This window comes from Macaca thibetana, chromosome 13 (assembly GCF_024542745.1).
Source record: "Macaca thibetana thibetana isolate TM-01 chromosome 13, ASM2454274v1, whole genome shotgun sequence".
Taxonomy (NCBI): domain Eukaryota; kingdom Metazoa; phylum Chordata; class Mammalia; order Primates; family Cercopithecidae; genus Macaca; species Macaca thibetana.
Genome location: NC_065590.1, coordinates 33598638 through 33612616, shown reverse-complemented (window position 1 = coordinate 33612616; position 13979 = coordinate 33598638). Strand labels below are relative to the sequence as shown.

General features: G+C 44.6%; 2 protein-coding genes and 1 pseudogene across 2 annotated transcripts in view; 1 reads left to right on the top strand and 2 right to left on the bottom strand.

Moving 5' to 3' along the window:
* The window catches only part of SFXN5 (sideroflexin 5), a 616301-nt gene that overhangs the window by 432947 nt on the left and 169375 nt on the right, over positions 1 to 13979 (bottom strand). The window lies entirely within an intron of this gene.
* PRADC1 (protease associated domain containing 1) overlaps positions 1 to 13979 on the bottom strand; it is a 174426-nt gene that overhangs the window by 140101 nt on the left and 20346 nt on the right. The gene's annotated exons all lie outside the window — the stretch shown is intronic.
* LOC126934060 (40S ribosomal protein SA-like) lies at positions 1733 to 2814 on the top strand (annotated as a pseudogene).

The window sequence follows — 13979 nt, the reverse complement described above, 5'->3', positions numbered from 1 at the left end:
TTAATGGTTAAAACAACAATTTATTAGCTTTCACAATTCTGTGAGATGACTGGGTACTCTGATTTCATGTGGGAGCTAGAGCACATCTTTCAAATAATTTTTTTTTTTTTTGAGACAGAGTTTCGCTCTTTTTGCCCAGGCTGGAGTGCAATGGCGCGATCTCGGCTCACCGCAACCTCCGCCTCCCGGGTTCAAGCGATTCTCCTGCCTCAGCCTCCCGAGTAGCTGGGATTACAGGCATGTGCCGCCACCCCGGCTAATTTTGTATTTTTAGTAGAGACAGGGTTTCTCCACGTTGGTCAGGCTGGTCTTGAACTCCCGACCTCAGGTGATCCACCTGCCTCGGCCTCCCAAAGTGCTGGGATTACAAGCGTGAGCCACTGCGCCCGGCATCAAATAATTTTTTTTTAAAATTAAGTTGACCAGAGGAGTAATTCTATTGCTTATAACCAAAGAAGGCTAATTGGAACAGAAATTGGTACCTGAGAGTGTGTTCTAAGCAAAAGGCCCTCAAAGAAATATGGTGTATTTTGATTATCAGGCCAAGATAAGACAAGAGGCAATTACACTCCAATTTCTAACTGGGGCAAAGAAATGAATAGCTCATAGGACCCAGTGGAGAAATTCCAAAAGTTCTAGGGAACTTGGGAGCAGGTGCCTACAATAACCCCAGAGCCTGCTCAAATGGGCACCTTAACAAAGTGGCCCTGGTGGCAGGGATGGATGCCATATATGAACTAAAAAATATGAACTTCCTTTCACTAAATTTGAGCTCACTATGACCTGTTATGTATGCAATTGCTGAGAAGAGCATCCAGCTGTGAGCCAGTGCTATGATAGCAACAACTGTTGAGAAGATAAGTGAGTTGAGATCATGGGGTCCCATTACATCATGGATGAGACAGCAATTTTGGACTCACAGGAATGGGAACTTATTGCATATTTCATGTTGTGCTCACTGGTTCATCATATACTAAATATATTATGTCTATCTAGCTGCCTATCTAGCTATACACACACAAATATATACATACACATATAGATATATAAAACAAGATCCCTGGCTCATGCCTGTAATCCCAGCACTTTGGGAGGCTGAGGCAGGCGGATCACCTGAGGTCAGGAGTTCGAGACCAGCCTGGCTAACATGATGAAACCCCTATTTTAGTCTCTACTAAAAATACAAAAATTAGCTGGGAGTAGTGACAGGTGCCTGTAATCCCAGCTATGTGGGAGGCTGAGGCAGGAGAATCACTTGAAACTGGGAGGCAGAGGTTGTAGTGAGATGGGATAGTGCCACTGCACTCCAGCCTGGGAGATAGAGTGAGACTCCGTCTCAAAAAACAAACAACAAACAAACACCAAAAAACAAAAACAAAAACAAAAACCCACAAGATTTCTCTCTACATATGCCATATATTAACTTTTATAATTTTTTCTATTGTAAAAGCCTTATAAAAATGAAGCTATTAATGGAGCAACTTAGCCCTTAGTGGAAATGACTCATCCTAAGGGAGACTTCGCCACCAGGAGTCAATGGCAGGTTATAATCAGCTTCCCCTCCACCCACTCAAGCACCTGGAGATGCCCTTCACTTTCTGCCCACCTAATGCCCCCAGGGGTCAGCTGGGAGAGGAAATTAAAAGTTCTCCAATAGGCAGATATCTATATCAGCTCCAGTGAAACCACATTTATTCCAGTGTTCTATTCAGAATGTTTTGACCAGCCAGTTCAATTTGAAGTTCATTTATTTCTTTTGACAATGTTAACCAAGTACCTCCTTATATGCCAGAGGCTGTTTTAGGGACTAGGCATGCAGTAGTACAAAAAACACACCAAATCCCTTTTCACACTACCTAGAGAGGGGTCCATACAGTGTTGTTCTGGATTGCCATCATAACTTAAAGGAAAATGTTCACAAAGTCTGGAGTCCTTAATGTTCTGCAAATGAAAGAGGAGGATGTCATCGAGTTCCTTGCAGCAGGAAGCCATTTAGATGGTACCAACCTTGACTTCCAAATGGAACAGCACATCTATAAAAGGAAAAGCGATGGCATCTACATCATAAATCTGAAGAAGACCTGGGAGAGGCTTCTGCTGGCAGCTCGTGCCATTGAAAACCCTACTGATGTCAGTGTCATATCCTCCAGGAATCTTGGCCAGCAGGCCATGCTGAAGTTTGCTGCTGCCACAGGAGCCATTCCAATTGCCAGTCACTTCATTTCTGAAACTTTCACTAACCAGATCCACTGGCAGCCTTCTGAGAGCCACATCTTTGGTTGTTTACTGATCCCAGGGCTGACCACCAGCCTCTCAGAGGCATCTTATGTTAACCTACCTATCATTGTTCTGTGTAACACAGATTCTTCTTTGCACTATGTAGACACTGGCATTCCTTGCAAGAAGAGAGCTCACTCAGTGGGTCTGATGTGGTGGAGGCTGGCCCAGGAAGTTCTGAGCATGGGTGACACCATCTCCCATGAACAACCATGGGAGGTCATGCCTGATCTCTACTTCTACAGAGATCCTGAAGAGATTGAGAAGAGCAGGCTGCTGCTGAAAAAGCTGTGACCAAGGAGGAATTTCAGGTAGCTCTTGAGTTCACTGCTGCTCAGCCTGAGGTTGCAGGCTGGTCTGAAGGCGTGCAAGTGCCCTCTGTGCCTATTCAGCAGTTGCCTACTGAAGACTGGAGCGCTCAGGCTGCCACAGAAGACTGGTCTGCAGCTCCCACTGCTCAGGCCACTGAACACATAGGAACAACCACCGAGTGGGCTTAAAGCTGTTCTTCCACAGGCTCTTAAGCAACATGGAAATAAGTCTGGTGGAAAATAAACATCATTTTCTAAAACAAACAAACAATCAAACAAAAAGCAAAAAATTGCTTCTCATGGAGCTTGGGTTCTCATGGTGGGAAGCGAGACAAACAATAACTAAATAAATAAATTTGGGTGGTAATAAGTGCTAAGAAGAAAAATAAAACATGGGCAAGGGTGTGGGGATGTTGGGTTATCACAGAAGGCCTCTAGTAGGGCAGAGACTCTGGACTGTGTTCCAGGCAGTGAGAACAGCCCACGCAAGGGCCCTGAGGTGGCAGTGTGCTCTGCACGTTGAGGAACAGTGAGGAAGCCAGCATGGCTGGAGTGGTGTAAGCAAGGGGCATGAGTAAGAGTTTGGATCTGGAGGTATTACAATGGAAGCCAGATCATGTAGGCTCCTCTAGGCTTTGGTTAGGACTCTGGATTTTATTGTGACTGTGGTTGAAAACCCTTGTAGCATTTTGAATAGAGACATGAAATGCTCTGTTTAATGATTTAGTGGGATCACTCTTGCTCCCCTGTAGAGAATGGTCTTGGTCTTTGATGCAAACCAGTTCCATGCCTCTACATTTCTTCATCTTCAGCACATAAAAATGCAAGCTCCCCCCATTTCCTCTCACTGTAGGGCTTTCATCTCCCTATTTCTGCAAGTCTCTCTCTTGGGCTTATCTTCCACTGGTGACCTCCCTTCTCCAAACTTATGTTGCAATTGAAGGCAAACTTCCCTGCCTAAATAGCCTTTCACCTCATCCCATCCTTAATTGACACCTCTCTTGCCCCTGAGGACACAAATGTCCTTGCAATCTCTGCAGGGCAGGTTGACATGTTCCCATGTTCTTCTTCTTATACAACAGAACCAACACTTAGACTTGCCTGCTCCCACTGACCCACTGGAAGCTTTTACACTGTATGGTTTAATGGGAAGCTGCACAGACTTTGTAGTCAGACTAGACTTGAATCTCCACTGCACCCCCTTTTACTGGCTGGGTTACATTGGGCAAATTATTTCACTTAATATGAGCCTTGGTTTCCTCACCTGTAAAATACATTGGACAATTTTTGTGAAGATTACAGGAAGCGATGATTGTAAAATACCCATTATAGTGCCTAGCACTCAAAAAACCTTACTCTTCTCTTCCTTCCTATCCCTTTGATAACCATATGACCCTCCTGTCACTTATCTGTATAGTGTGCCGGTAGAATGTGGCATTTGACTCACCTTGCTAATCCAGACTTCATCCCCATCTGTGATGGTTAATCTTAGGTGTCACCTTGAGTAGATTAAGGAATGCCTAGAAAATTGGTAAAGCATTATTTTGGGGGTATATCTGTGAGGTTGTTTCCAGAAATGATTAAAGTATGAATCTGAGTAGACTAGGTGAAGAAGATCTGCCCTCAATGTGGGCAAGTACCATCTAATTGGCCAGGGGTCCTGAGAGAACAAAAACAGAGGAAAGGCTAATGTATCTATCTATCTGCTTGAGCGGGGATACACTCTTCCACTCCTGTCCTTGGACAATAGAACTCCAGGTTTTCCAGCCTTTGGACTCCAGAACTTATACTAGCAGTCCTCTAGGATCTCAGATCTTACACCTCAGACTGAGAGGTATACCGTCAGCTTCCCTGGTTCTGAGGCCTTTGGACTTGGACTGAGCTATGCTACCAGCATCCCAGGGTCTCCAACATGGAGGTGGTCTGTTGTGGAACTCATCAGCCTCCATAAGCACACGAGCCAATTCTAGTAAATCTCCTTTCATAAATCCATATATCTATATCTATACAGCCTATTGGTGTGTATTGCTGGAGAATCCTAAGAGTTTTCATAACCACATGGGAGACTTGTTTCAGAAACTCATTCCTGTAGCCATACCTTGAGCCATTTCAACTCCAGTATTTTAGTCTCTGGTCAAAATCTCCTCTCTCTCCATTCATCCTGAATCCCTTTCGAGCCATCTTGTGCACTCTAGTCTCCAAGTGCTCCTTCTCCAAGGTCTGACAGCTGCGTCCCTGGGCTCTACCTCCTTCCTTATTTGACTTGGACTTCCTCCTGTGAATCAGTGAGAGTTTTAGAGTTCAAGTGATAGAAACTGACTCTGGCTAACTTCAGCAGAAAAGGAACATACTGAAAGCATATTAACGGGTTTCAAGAACCAGTGGGAAAGTTGGAAAACAGGCTTGAGAAAGGGGTGGCATGTGTTAGGTTTGTCATTCGGTAAATATTTATTTCCTATCCTCCATCAACTTCCCTGGGAGAAATATGGTGCTGGATTTTCCCACGTGATTTTCTGTGGACATTGAAGCACTGGAGGAAAAGACAGTATGCCTGTAGCCTTAGAGGCATTCGTGTTTCCACTCATCCTGAGAGCTTCTGATCTCCATCATAAAAGAAGCATTCTCTGGGTAACCTGCTAGTCTCAGAAGAATGAAAGACTGGTAAAGATATCCCAGCCAGCTTGTACACTGCAACCTGAAACAGATATCCCCAGGTAACTGGCTTGTGTATGAGCAAGAAACAATGCTTTTTATTATAGGTCCCTGAGATTTTATGATTGTTTATTATACAGCATTGTGTGAGTAGCTGGTGGACCAAGTAGTCTTGGTAGAACCAAGGATGGGCAGGGAGCAGGACCCATGACTAAGCATGCCATAAGAACTAGTTGATAAGCATATGTCTCCTTGCTCCTTTTGCTGTTGCCACTGCTGGACTCTCAACTCCACCAGTATGAATGTGTTCTAAGCCAGTGCTTTTCACACTTTAATATGTATGAATCATGTGGGATCTTGTTAAAATGCAGATTCAGTACATCTGGGTGGGCCCTGAGATTCTGTATTTCTAAGGCTCCCAGGTGATGCCAATGCTACTGGCCCCAGACGGATGGGAATATCCAAATGGGTGAATCTAGGTCACGTGTCCCCGCCTTGGCTGTTAGGTGACAGGTAGAGGGATGACCCTTCTGTAGTGGGTCAGGGAGCACTGTATCCCAGTAGTGCTATTCAATGGGAAATGAGAAGAGCAACTAAAAATATTGCAGATGTCTATTCCAGACTCCCTGTTAAATCACTTTAACCCTTCTCTTGCTCTTGGTCTGCTATTGCACTTGTTCTGCAACTCCTGATCTTGGATCAATCCTCTGGCTACCTTCATCACTTTTACCAACTTATTCATTCACTTAAAACATATTTTCTGAATTCTGATAATATGCCAGCCATCAGGGATAACTTGGTAAAAAAAAAAAAAAAAAAAAAAAAAAAGAAGAAGAAGAAGAAGAAGAATGAAGATCCCCTTGTGGCTTATATTCTAGTGGAAAAAAACAGACATTCTAAAAAAAAAAAAAGTTAGCCGGGCGCGGTGGCTCAAGCCTGTAATCCCAGCACTTTGGGAGGCGGAGACGGGCGGATCACGAGGTCAGGAGATTGAGACCATCCTGGCTAACACGGTGAAACCCCGTCTCTACTAAAAAAATACAAAAAACTAGCCGGGCGAGGTGGCGGACGCCTGTAATCCCAGCTACTAGGGAGGCTGAGGCAGGAGAATGGCGTAAACCCGGGAGGCGGAGCTTGCAGTGAGCTGAGATCCGGCCACTGCACTCCAGCCTGGGCGACAGAGCGAGACTCTGTCTCAAAAAAAAAAAAAAAAAAAAAAAAGTTAAATGAACCCAGGGTGCTAAATGTGCTATGAAGAGAATATCATGATGAGTAACTAGGGGCAGCTTACATGAGATAAGTTAAGCTGAAGTCTGAATTATGAGCTCAGAGAATAGCTGAAAGAAAAATGTTCAAGCCTGAGGGACCAAGTGCAAAGTCTTGAGGCAGGGAAGGTCTCAGCTTTGAAAAACAGAAAGGAGGCCAATGAGACTAGGGTTATTGAGCAAGAGGGAGAGAAGTGCTGAATTAGGGTGGAGAAGTGGTCAGAGGCCAAGCACACAGGGGAAGCTAAGGAATTTAGAGTTTATTCTGAACATAACAGGGAGCATTGGAGGATATTTAAGTAACAGCAGAAGATGAATCCATATATATTCTGAGAGCTCACTTAGGTCACTGAATGGAGAATGGGTTGTAAGGGCAAGAATAGAAAGCAGGAGACCAACAGAGAGAGTGGCAGTGGTCCAGGTAAGAGATGCTTGTGGCCTGGCTCCTATCTTTTTTCTGCTGTATGAGAAAGCCACAGACTTCTCCCATTTAAGAGTAATCCCTCCACCTGAGTCATTCATTTTCTCTGCTTTTATTAATTCTCCCTGTTTTCTACCTTCAATCTCTTTCCTTCCTTTGGGTCTGTCTCCTCAGCATACTAACATATTCAGATCTCTTACACATAAAAAATAACAGTATTAAGAGGTGAGACCTTGAAGCTTCACCATCACTCCTTCTGCCATGTAAGAGTGGAGTGAGAAGATGGCTATCTATGAGGAAGTAGGCCCTCATTAGACACTGAAACTGCCAGTGCCTTGATCTTGGGCTTCCCAGCTTCCAGAACCTCACGAATGGATTAATGCCATTATTGTAGGAGTGGGTTAGTTATCTTGGGAGTGGCTTTCTGATAAAACAATGAGTTCAGCCTAATTTCCTCTCTCTGCCTCATGCACTTGCCTCTGCCTTCCGTGCATCCTCTTTGGGATGACCCTCACCAGGTGCTAGCACTATGCTCTTGGACTTCCCAGCCTCTACAAAAGTGAACAAAATAAATCTCTTTTCTTTATAAATAACCTAGTCTGTGGTATTCTGTTATAGCAGCACAAAATAGACTTAAGACACTTAATACCACTCTTTGTGTGTTCTCTTCCTATCTCTCTGGCAGTTTCTTTTCAGTTTGTGTTTTCATCTTTCTTGTCCGTGCCACTATCCACATCCTGTCACTCATCATCTGAGGTTGCAACCTCCTTACTCTGACCTCCCTTCCTCTACCACAGTCCTCCTCCACATCATTGTGTGCTTTGGTTTCTAAAGAGGATGGGTTAAAAGATATAGTGACATATTGGTGTAGTTCAGAAACACAACTATTTGTTTAAAGGATGATGTGTTTTAAGAATGATTCCTGTTTACTCTCTGGAAGGCTATGCCTCAGGAGACATCAGTTTGGCATTCAGACTGTCCACTTGCAATATAAGAGCTGCTGGATGGCTTAAGTATTTTCAGATGTAGACACTGGGATTGTCTGCACCAGCTGATCTAATTACTACCCTACCTATACCTAACTTTATACCTTGGTGAAGAATTATCTTGGTATAAAGTCATTCCTGCATCCAATCACAGCAGGAACCTCAGGTAAACAATTCATTCAATGAGAGTAATGGCTCTGCCATATCAACCAATCCCAATCTTGGTTCATACACTATAGAGAACAGCAGCAATTAAAGTGACATTTTAATAACCAGGCATAAGATATTTTTATTATAAGGATTGCTGACATTCCTCAATTCATAATTACTATGGTCTGAATATTTGTGTTCCTCCAAAATTCATATGTTGAAATCCTAACTCCAAGATGATTGTATCAGAAAGTGATTAGTGCCCTTATTTTAAAAAGCCTAAGAGAGTTCCCTCCCTCCCTCGCCATGTAAGAGTAGAGTGAGAAGATGACTGTCTATGAAGAAGCGGGCCCTTGTTAGACACTGAATCTGATGGTACCTTGATCTTGGACTTTCCAGCTTCCAGAACTGTGAGAAATAAACATCTGTCATTTATAAGCTACCTAGTCTATGGTATTTTGTTATAACAGTCTGAACAGACTAAGAAAATTATTTTATTACTGGCTTCATGAAAAATATTCCCAGGGTTGCCTCCAGGGAGATATTCTAGGAATCCAGTGTAAGCAAACCTGGTCACTGATTTCTAAGGGGCAACTCTGTCTATGTCTCCCCATGAGACTGTAAATCCTGAAAGCAGGGAAGATGTCATTTAATTTCTGTTACTCTAGCATCTGGCAAAGTGACTGGAATTTAGTAGCTACTTAATAAATATTTGTTGAGTATTTGTGTATTTGACTGAATATACAAACTAGTAACAGCCAGATCATATATAAGAATAGAATCCTTAGCTGCATGTGGTGGCTCATGCTTTTAATCTCAGCCCTTTGGGAGGTCAAGGTGGGAGGATTGCTTGAGTCCAGGAGTTTGCGGCTGCAGTGAGCTACGATCATGCCACTGCAGTCCAGCCTGGGTAACAGAGCAAGATCCTGTCTCTATTTTTAAAAAGCAGAACTTTGACCCACAACCAGTAGTAATCTTCCCAGGAAATCAACCCATATCTACAATAACCAGTCCAGGAAGCTAGCCTGCTATGGCAGACTTGTAGGAAGCCAGATTGCTGTCTCTAATAACAATCTAAGAAGCCAAACAGTAATCCTTATAATAATCAGCCCCAAATGGCTAGGACTTTAATAACTTGACAGCTTCCCTAATTTTTGTCTTTGCTTGCAACTTAGGACTAACCAGAGAAAACCAGATATTCCCCCCTAACAACTCCTGTAAGATGCCTAGTTTCCAGTTAGCCCTCCAACGGTTTCCTAGCCAACGGCCTCCAATCAGGGCACACCTGAAGCCTTCCTTTCTTCTTCACTATAAGATTTTCCCACTCCTCTGCCTGCCTTTGAGTCTGCCAAAACACAAAACAGTGCTGACTCCCTTGCTATAGCAAGTTCAGGATAAATATCCTTTGCTTGTTCTCATTTGATTAGTCTTTGTTTATTTTCACAAGTAAATGCCACTGGAGACTTAGGACAGACCTGGACCTGCCATGGTGACAAGGTAGAGCCTTAGGATTGGAAAGGGGTTATGGAGAGATGTAACCTGGATAGCTGTTAGAACCTGACTTTCTCAGGTTATTTACCTCTACACTCTCTTTTCCCATTAAAAAAAAAATCCTGAACCTTCAAGGCATTTGTTTGAAAGCAGAATCTTTTGATAAGAGACAGCCAGCTGACTCTGCAGTTCCCAGTGGCCCCCTGAGCTTCATCTTTCACAGGTAGTAGGCTCAGTTTGATGACTCCTGTCACTGCCATGCTGGTCCATGTTCAAGGGTCCTCAGAGACTCCTTCCCTGGGTTGTTGCCCTTAGCACAGCTCCAGCAAGCTGGAGTTTCATTTTTGTTTTGTTTTGTTTTGTTTTTTTTGTTTTTTCAGACGCAGTCTTTTTCTGTTGCCCAGACTGGAGTGCAATGGCACAATCTCTGTTCACTGCAACCTCTGCCTGCCGGGTTCAAGCAATTCTCCTGTCTCAGCCCCCCGAGTAGCTGGGATTATAGGCATGTGCCACATGCCCCGCTAATGTTTGTATTTTTAGTAGAGGAAGGGTTTTGCCATGTTGGCCAGGCTGGTCTCAAATGCCTGACCTCAGGTGATCCACCCGCCTGGGCCTCCCACAGTGTTGGGATTATAGGCGTGAGCCACAGCGCCCAGACCATAATGTTTTTACAAATTAAAAAATGTCACCAGAACCTGCATTCTGGCTTCAGGTAAGTCTATGTTAATAGTAACCTCTTGGCCGGGCATGGTGGCTCATGCCTTTAATCCTAGCACTTTGTGAGGCTGAGGTGGGCAGATCATGAGGTCAGGAGTTTGAGACCAGCTTGGCCAACATAGTGAAACTCCGTCTCTACTAAAAACACAAAAATTATCCAGGGGTGGTGGCACACACCTGTAATCCCAGCTACTCAGGAGGCAGAGCAGGAAAATCGCTTGAACCTGGGAGGTGGAGGGTGCAGTGAGCTGAGATCATACCACTGCACTCCAGCCTGGGTGACAAAGCGAGACTCCATCTCCAAAAAAAAAAAAAAAGTAATCTTCCGGTTCATTGGTTCTGGTTCTTCTTCAAATAGGGCCTCATTTCTCCGTTACTCCAGGTAGTGGTGATATTAAAAATATTTAGCACCTGGAATGACAAGTGCATGGACCAATCAAAACAGGGGCTCAAGCTGTACCAGGCATTAATCCTTTAGTTTTTGGATCCTGGGGAGGTCTGGGTAGCAGAAGGTAATGGGAGTGAAGGGGGAAGGGTGCTTGGGGCATTGGCTATTTACCAATGAATATGAAAGTATCACAGTATTTTTTTTTTTTTTTGAGACGGAGTCTCGCTTTGTCGTCCAGGCTGGAGCGCAGTGGCACGATCTCGGCTCACTACAAGCTCTGCCTCCCGAGTTCACGCCATTCTCCTGTCTCAGCCTCCCGAGTAGCTGGGACTACAGGCGCCCACCACCACGTCTGGCTAATTTTTTGTATTTTTAGTAGAGATGGGGTTTCACTGAGTTAGCCAGGATGGTCTCGATCTCCTGACCTTGTGATCCGCCCGCCTCGGCCTCCCAAAGTGCTGGGATTACAGGCTTGAGCCACTGCGCCCGGCCATATCTCAGTATTTTAACAACCAGAACAGCATTCGTGCACACCAGATGAATGTCAGACCTGCCTTCAGGTATTTCTGGGAGTTGTCAGTTTGTTGTAGTCAACATAGGCTGCCATAACAAAATACCTTAGACTGGGTGGCTTAAACATTCATTTCTCATAGCTCTGGAGGCTGGGAAGTATAAGATCAGGGCACTAGCAGACTCAGTGTCTGGCGAGGGCCCCCTTCCTGGCTTGTAGATGGCTACCCTCTTGCTGTGTCTTTACATGGTAAAGAAAGAGCAATCTCTGTCTCCTCTTCTTAAAAGGGCACTAATCCCATCATTGGGACTCTACCTTTATGACCTCATCTATATCTAATTATCTCAGAAAGGTCCCACCTACAAATACCATTACACTGGGGGTTAGGCCTTCCACATATGAGGTTTTTCTTTTGTTTTGTTTTTGAAATGGAGTGTTGCTCTGTTGCTCAGGCTGGAGTGCAGCGGTGCGATCTCTGCTCACTGTAACCTCCGCCTCCCGGGTTCAAGCAATTCTCCTACCTCAGCCCCCCAGTAGCTGGGATTACAGGTGCACGCCACCACATCTGGCTAATTTTTGTGTTTTTAGTAGAGATGGGGTTTCGCCATGTTGGCCAGGCTGGTCTTGTACTCTTGACCTCAGGTGATCCCCCCACCTCAGCCTCCCAAAGTGTTGAGATTACAGGTGTGAGCCACTGTGCCTGGCCAACCTGAGTTTTGAGGCGACCCAAACATCCAGTCCTTAACACAGTCCATCATACAGAATGTCCCCAAGCAGCCCAGCCAACAGTCACATGATGGGTGATGGGCAATGTCACCACTCCAGCAGTGGACAGCCTCTCCCGCAGGTACACTGGCCTCTGCTGGGCACAACTGCGGTTTCTCCTGTGTGGTTTTATCTCTGAAGCACTAATTCCTCCATTAGCCTCTATAGGTGTTTCTGCTCTTGCCTGACAGACCTTATGTTCTTCTGTGGATGTCCAAGCTGCCTTGGGAAATCTCTGGGCACCACCACCAAAGTCTTCGAGCCCTCAAACTGCCTGGATTTTCCAGACATTTAAGGTAAAATCGGGGAGAATGCCTCTTTTTCTCTTTAAATCTCTTTTGTGAGAGGAGTACCAAAAGGGCATTTATGTATTTATTCACTGAACATTGAGGGCAACTATATATCAGGCATTATTCCAGGTGTTACAGCTAAAGTGAAAAAGACAAGCTCCCTGCTTTCATGACACTTACATTCTAGTGGGTGGAGACAGAATGTAGACAAACATATGTAATGTCAGCTAATAATAGGTGTAAGAATAAAGCAGAGTCATGGGTTGCAGAATGGTGGAGTATGTGGGGTATGCCTGCTGTTTCATATCTTAGACTGGATGGTCAGAGAAGACCTCTGACATTTGATCAGGAAACTTAATCAAATAAAAGCATGAGCAATGGGGGATACATGGGAACATAGCAAATGCAGACTCTGTAGCAGTGTGCACATGTTACAGTGTTTTATGGTTTTAATGACCAGTTCCTTCACTTTTTCCTGATGTCTGCCCTTTGTCTTATGCTTGCCTTCTCAAACCTCAGTTAAGATATTTTTTCTATAATTGACAGGTTTTTTCGTCTATCATCTTTGTTTATCCAGAAACAAAGAGAGAAAAGAAGAAGAAAGACAAGGATGGGAGGAAGAGAAGCAAAAGGAGGAGGAGGAGAAGGTGGCAGCAATAACAATGGATGTAGGAGGAGGAAAGGAGGGCATAATTGCTCCTTCTTTCATTGCCTTTTGGCTCCTAGATGAAGAAAGGGCTGCACCATGAGAAGGGCAAGTCCAGTCTGAGCATTCTCTTGGGCCTGTGGGTAAGTTAGATGTGGGGCAGCGGGAATCTGCTCCATTTTGAGTTGTCTGGCGTTTTTATGCACTCATCTGGTGCAGTCCTGCTATGGGGATTGATAGCCAGGAACCTGCACCATGAGTCCCAGGTATAGGATCCTCTGTTCAAAGTATATGGGTAGGTCTCATGCTCCGTATGGGCCTCCACCTATCTTTTCCCATTCTCAGGACCCTCAGCTCCTTTTGGCAGCAGCATCTTAATACCTGCTGCTACTAGAGGGAAACATTGCCAGGAGCACTTGCTTGGCCATAGTAGGTTGGTACCAGCAGACAACATTCCTGTTTCCTAGCACAGTGCCTGGAACCTAGAAAGTACTCAGTAAACCTTTGATCAGGAGGTACTGTGCTTCAGGACGGAAACCAGGATTTTGGTAACTAGGAACGCATTCCCCTCATGGGAAGTTAAAAACTGGCAAGCTGTGTGTAGGCATGTGCCTGTAGTCCCAGCTACACAAGAGGCTGAGGCGGGAGGATTGCTTCAGCCTAAGAGTTTGGGTCCAGCCTGGGCAACATAGTAAGACCTTATGCCTAAAAAAAGATAAAAATAAAAACTAGCGTAAAACTAGAACTTACGTAATCGCTTCCTTTAGTTTAACGTGTCAATGTTCTCTAGCAACAAAGTGTTGGTTTCACTATTCATTGCAACAAGGGAGAACACACACCACGGGAGATCATGAGATACCTCCGTATCGGGATGTTATTAGGAGTTAATAGGATTTGCCTTGTGTTAGGTGATTTTAGGGGGAAAGTTTAAAAGGCCATTGCTTTTCTGTGAATTGGATGCTGTCAAGACGAGGGAGTAATTCCATGATTGGGCATCTTAACAAATTTTATCTAGAAGAAAAGAATACAGTGATGGGCTTGGCACAGTGGCTCATGCCTGTAACCCCAGCACTTTGGGAGGCCAAGGCGGGTGGATTGCTTAAGCCCAG